The following is a 6,000-nucleotide window of genomic DNA, read 5'->3' on the forward strand; positions in this document are numbered from 1 at the left end:
TTACTGTAGCCTATTGATGTGCAACTGATTCGACAGCCAATCTAAATATGTATTAATTGAACTTTGCAACTTTGTCATCGATCTGACCGCAAAAACACATTAGTATCGTCGGTGTACATCATTTACCTCTGTGAAAATGGAATCAAAGAAAGATCATTAATATAAAGGCTAAACATTAATGGACCTAATATGGACCCTTGGGGTACACCATATTGAATTTTGAATTTCGGTGACTTTACCTCATTGAGTGAAACATATTGGTATCCATTTGTAAGGTAACTTTGTAATAAAATTAGTGCAATACTGCGTAGTTCGTAATGATGTAGCTTATCTAAAAGCCCGTCAGGATTCACCGAATCAAAAGCTTTCCTTAAATTTGTGAATATCCTAATAGTGTATAGCTTTTGTTCAATGTTTTCCATGATTGAATATTTAGCATTCCGTAGTGGCTGCTCACAAGATCTTCCTTTCCGAAAACCATACTGCACATCACACATGATATTGTATTTAGCCAGGAAGCCTGCAATGCGGATATTTATGACTGATTCAAAAATTTTCTACAACAAAGGAAGTACTGAGATTGGTCGAAAATTACTGGCACTGTGATTTGTTCCCGTTTGATAAATTTGGCTTACTCTAGCTATTTTAAGCGCATCAGGAAATATACCACATTGAAACATTGAGTTAGTAATGTGACCTATAGGAATACAAATTATGTCGGCTACATGCTTGATGGAACTGAGAGGATATCACCAATACCAGAAGCAGTATAATTTTTTATGTTTCCGACTATTTCGACCACTTCATGCATTGTTGTAGGCAATAAAACAAGTGAATTCAAAAGTGTCCTTCTTTCCGTGTTCGCAGTGTTTGATAGATTAACAGTTAGTATGTATTCTCTATTACGTATAAATTGAGCATTTAGTACTGTAGCAGCTTCTTCGCCACTAAGGGTACCCTGAGCTGTCGTTACATTTATGGTGTTGATTGTTTTCTTCTATTAGTTATATCATTTACAGCCTGCCTGACCTTCCTAAAATTATCTGAAAACCGAGTAAATAAATTTTCATAATACTGTAGTTTTGCACGCTTTAAATCGGTATTAAGCTTATTTCGATAGTCTTTAAACTCAGCAAATTTAGTCAGATCTCTCCTTTCAACGAAGGCGTGGTACAATTTGTTTTTCGTCTTGATTCTGCTCGAAAGCATAGCAGTAACCCACGGTTTTGTTTTTGTTTTTACGATTCCTACTGTATTTAAGAGGAAATGCCAGGTTGTAGCAATGTTTAAAGCTCTCATGAAAATAATTGTACGCTTTATTTGGATCTGTAGTTGCCATCACCAATTTCCAGTTTACTTTTTCAATAAGTGAGCGGAACGTTTCTAGTTACTGCGAATTGACGTTCCGATAAGACGAAACAGATAGTTTGCTGCCCTGAGCTTTTACCACCGACAGGAAACAGAAGACTGGCAGATGATCACTGATATCTAGCGTCCGTAGACCAGCAGTAGCGTCCTGGCACAACATATTTGTGATACAAACATCAAGTAACATTGCAATATCTGCCGTGATCCGCGTCAATAAGTAGACAAGGTTTCACATGCGTATGATCTGACTATATTTTTGAATTCCCTTGTGCTTATATCGTTTCAAGCATATTAAAGGGAAGCTGAAAGGTTTTCCAGAAAAAATGAGTGAAGAGCAGTACGCCGTGGTTTTCAACCCTCTGAATTCGAATATCGCAACGAAATTGAGTGAAAGAAAGCGCAAACATATTTTATTTCGACGAAAAGTGCAGCAGCAGACACGCCCAGCTCGCGCGCCTCGTTTCCGCCTGTGATTGGTCGGGCGCCTCGTGACGACAACAATGGTTCGGCTTGCAGACGACGAGTGAACGCGACAGCCATCGCCTCGCTTGCAGCGCTGCCGCGTGTAAGATCACTTCTAAGGGGTTTATACTTGTACATACTACACGTACGTACATACTTGTACATACTACATGTACGAGCCGATTGCGAAGAGCCGGCCTCTCCAAGAAGCAAACAATGCTGGTGCAAGCACTGCTTCCCACGCGTACAAAGGCGAAGTGTTAGTATCTCCTTGTGTTGGAAATGTTCTTTGGCGAGTATGTTTTTTGCTAAGCTGCATTCAGCGTTCCAGTGAGTACGTTTCCGGGCAAACAACTGTAGTGTTATGTTCCCGCATGCCTCCTCGTAGAACGTAAGCGGTGATGCGATCTTCAGCATTTGTGCGCTGCCCCAAAGCTGTCGGCAATCTACACAGACGGTTTAAACGCGGGAAAAGTTTACCGGCTGTTGTAGCACGTGTAGTATAGAACCTTCATCAGCGCGCCATCCGCACGCTACTCGTAACCGGCGAATTCCGTCGGCTACGTGATGGTCGGTTTCTTATGTGTGCGAGAGAAGGAGGAGTGCAGCGTCTTGGCGTGAGCAGGCTTTCCAACACATGCAAACTTTACGCTTGCACTGCGTTATGGTAGCTGCATGCAGGCTGCTTCACAACACACGTGCGAATAGAAAATTCGCGGCGCTTGGCGATGAAACCTGCGTCAAGGGTGGGCGATAAACATGCACCTTCCGTTCAGCGTGCTAACAATATTTTTTAGGAGAACCCAAAGCACGCATTATTGATAAACTCCGGAAGTAATCGTCACGGAAGTGGTTAGAGCACAACACTTGTTCTTGAGCGCTTGAAGTTGTTTCGCTTCACAGCAGCCTCCCACTTAGCTGAAAGCTTCTTGTCTTGCAGGAACTAATGGAACATCGGAACATCGTCGCGGCCGCTGGTGTTCGTGCAAGCGTAGGCTGCACAGAACGCCGGCATGATCGGCCAACAAGTTCAATTGATGCTGCACACGTCAACTACCACTCCTATATACACACAAATAAAGGAATGTAGGGTCGAGCGAAGCAGATTAGGACGGCACGCACGCAGAAATAAGCCCGGTCAAGCACGGTCGCGGAGACTGCGAAGGAGCGGAACACCAGTGTTGACGTCACTAAGCCGCGGTTTCCGGTCTCCGCTCGCATCGTCAGCGTCAGCAGCAGCGCGCGGCGCTCGACGGGGGGCGGCGCTACAGCGCAATTTTAACTGACGATTGCGTCGCTCCTTAGTGAAAAATCGCCCCCAAAATTTTACCTTCATGGTTTATAAGGTTCCCGCATCCGTATATGAACGTTTTATTGAATTCGACAGACTCTTCAGCTTCCCTTTAATATTCACATCGCCAGTAATTAAAAACATAGCACCACGATTACCTAAATAAATTAAGAGATCTGCAAAATTAAGAAAATGCATCTCGCTGCTGCAGGTCAGCCTGTAGATAACACAGAAGTACCCCCATTTTGTACGAATGACGAGACATTCCACATTTTCATTCATGACGGTAGACTCACGTAATACCTCACACTGGATGCACCTTTTGATATATATGGCCAGACCGCCGCCGCAACTACGGCTTCTTGTTAGTCCTTTATACGTGTTCCCATCAAATTGCGGTGGACTATCCCGTCCTGTAAACCACGTTTCTGAGAAACAAAGAATGTCAAATTTGCATTTGATGTTCTCAAGCGCCTCTTGCACTTTTCCCACTTATTTCTCATACTTCGTGCATTCAGCTGAAACACGGGTATCCATTTTTTTATAAATTATATCGCCATATAATATGCATTAAAAGAGTCAATCATGATAAGAGCAGACATTATGGCTAAGTCCCATCATGTCGGCACCTAAACTACCAACAGATGAACTGAAAGTACAAACGTCGGGTAAAATCGTACTTAATAATTATTGTGCTTAAAAAGCGCAAAAAAAATTGAGAAAATTAAGGAGACGCTTCAAAGATTACTTCAAGTCCTCGAAATCGCCGCTCAACTCCGATAACCACTGCAGGTTCGCCATTTTTCCTTTGCACCGACACCTTACCATTCATATGCCAGACAAATGCATATCCAGCGCTCCGTGCCCAATCCTTAGTTGTAAGCAGAAGTTCACGGGAAAATCGAGTCATATTCTCACAGATGTACATGCACATTGCCCCTTTCTTTCTTTATTTCTTTTTGTTTGCAAGCCAGGAATTACGCTGTCCCGGTCTTCTAAAGCGAATTATGATCCCACGCGTCTTTTCCGGCTTCGCTGCAAGTCTGCGCACAGCAATGACTTCTTCCATCGTCATGTGTGGTTGACGAATCGCATCGGCAATACGGTTCACCTTATCGGTCAAATTTTCATTTTCTGTTTCCTGAATGCCATGTATTTCGATGTTTTGGCGACGGCTACACCATTATAAATTATCAACGTCTAGTCTGAGCTGACCCACTTCTTGAAGGCTAGTGTTCTCGAGGATTCCAACACGTTTTTCCAATTCTTTAGTTGATTTTTCTTGGTCAAGTAGTCGCGTTTGAAAGTGGTCCAATTTATTTGAGAGCACCTAAACGGATTCTTCGACTGACTGAACTTTTCCGGGTATGCTAAGAAGGGAAACAAGCTCGGTTTCAATTGTATACATGCGCATATATAACTCTTTTTCGTGCCTCGAACTTCCTACAGTAGTTCCGTTTTTGTTATTGCCTCCTTTACAAGTGTCGCATTTCCGATTTTTTCTCGCGCCCTCACGTCTAGAGCCAAGCAGCTCCTCTGCAACTTCCGAACATTCGCCGAAATGAAAGCTAAACTTACACTCTGTACAGGTTATGAACAACCCATTTTCAGGGAGCTCCAGTCTGCATACACAACACCGTGGCATAGCAATGCTTTAACCTATTCGAGTCACCCAATCCGAGACCTGTACCAGCAGCGGTGGTGATACATAGATCATAAGAAAAGGTAACCAACCTGCAAATGCAGCAAGAAGACTTCCGCCGACGTGTCTCCCGCCGCTGCCACCAAACGCCGATCAACGCCACATTCAGCGTAGAGCTGGCCGCTATGTCGCTTGCGTCGCGTGATGCAGGGGGCGATTGGGCAGGACAGATCAGCTTTTCAGTCGTAGTGAAAGGGTAGCTACACGGCCCTGCAGACGGTTACGGCAGGTAGGACAATGCAGAGTGATGCTTCTCCAGCAAGCAGGGAAGTAATGCTCGACAGCTGCAAAGGCAGTAAGAAGAGCTCAGGCGTCGTGTCTACCGCCGCTGCCGCCAAAAGCGGACGATACCGAAACCATACGTTCAGCGGTCGCCGGCGGAGGGGCAGAAGCGGGGAAGGCGACGAGAGGACAAGTGGTGCGGCCACAGACACCAGATAAGGTGACGCTCGCAGCATCTCACTTGAAAAACGATGCTTCGCTGCGTGCACGACTCGCACGTACAAAAAGGCAGATAAAAAGACCGGCTTCAACATATGCGGCTGCTCAGTCGCTTCGATGTGTTCGCGTTCGCATGTCCTTACTTGCAGGAAAGGTCAAATGCATAGTTACTCCCCTTATCACCCAGAGCGGGGTCTGCAGCATATGAATCGTCGTGGCAAATCAAAGGGCCCTAAAACGCACAGGGAGCTGCCGCAGGCGCTTTTCTTCGTTTTAGCAAAGCTTTCCTTTCCGTTTTTTTTTTATTTTGCTATGTGTTTTTATAGCACAAATTGACTTAATAACCAGGGGGCGAATGCACAAAGGTTTTTATTCACAAGAACGTTTTACGATTGGTCGCCGGCCTTCGCTAATATTATGCTCGCTGTCGCTCTTGAAAGGTTTCCGTCGTTACGAACTGTACTAACGTAAGGCCTTTTTGTGAATGAGACTGCAGGTTACTGGGAAGAGCGGTAACGGGATCCTATGAACTACTGGAAAACGGCACAAACAAGGAGAAACATGGCCCTTGTTTATGCGGTCGTTCAGTAGTTCCTTTGCCTCGAACTACCACTCTGCTCAGTAATCATGACATATCAACTAGCCTTAACCGCTGCCTTTTTGTGAATAATCAGCTTGGAAATTAAGAGACTGCTGTTTCGTCGAGAGCATATTTGAGAATTAACCTAACAAGGCT

The sequence above is a fragment of the Dermacentor andersoni genome, chromosome 1 (genome assembly GCF_023375885.2).
Source record: "Dermacentor andersoni chromosome 1, qqDerAnde1_hic_scaffold, whole genome shotgun sequence".
Lineage (NCBI taxonomy): Eukaryota > Metazoa > Arthropoda > Arachnida > Ixodida > Ixodidae > Dermacentor > Dermacentor andersoni.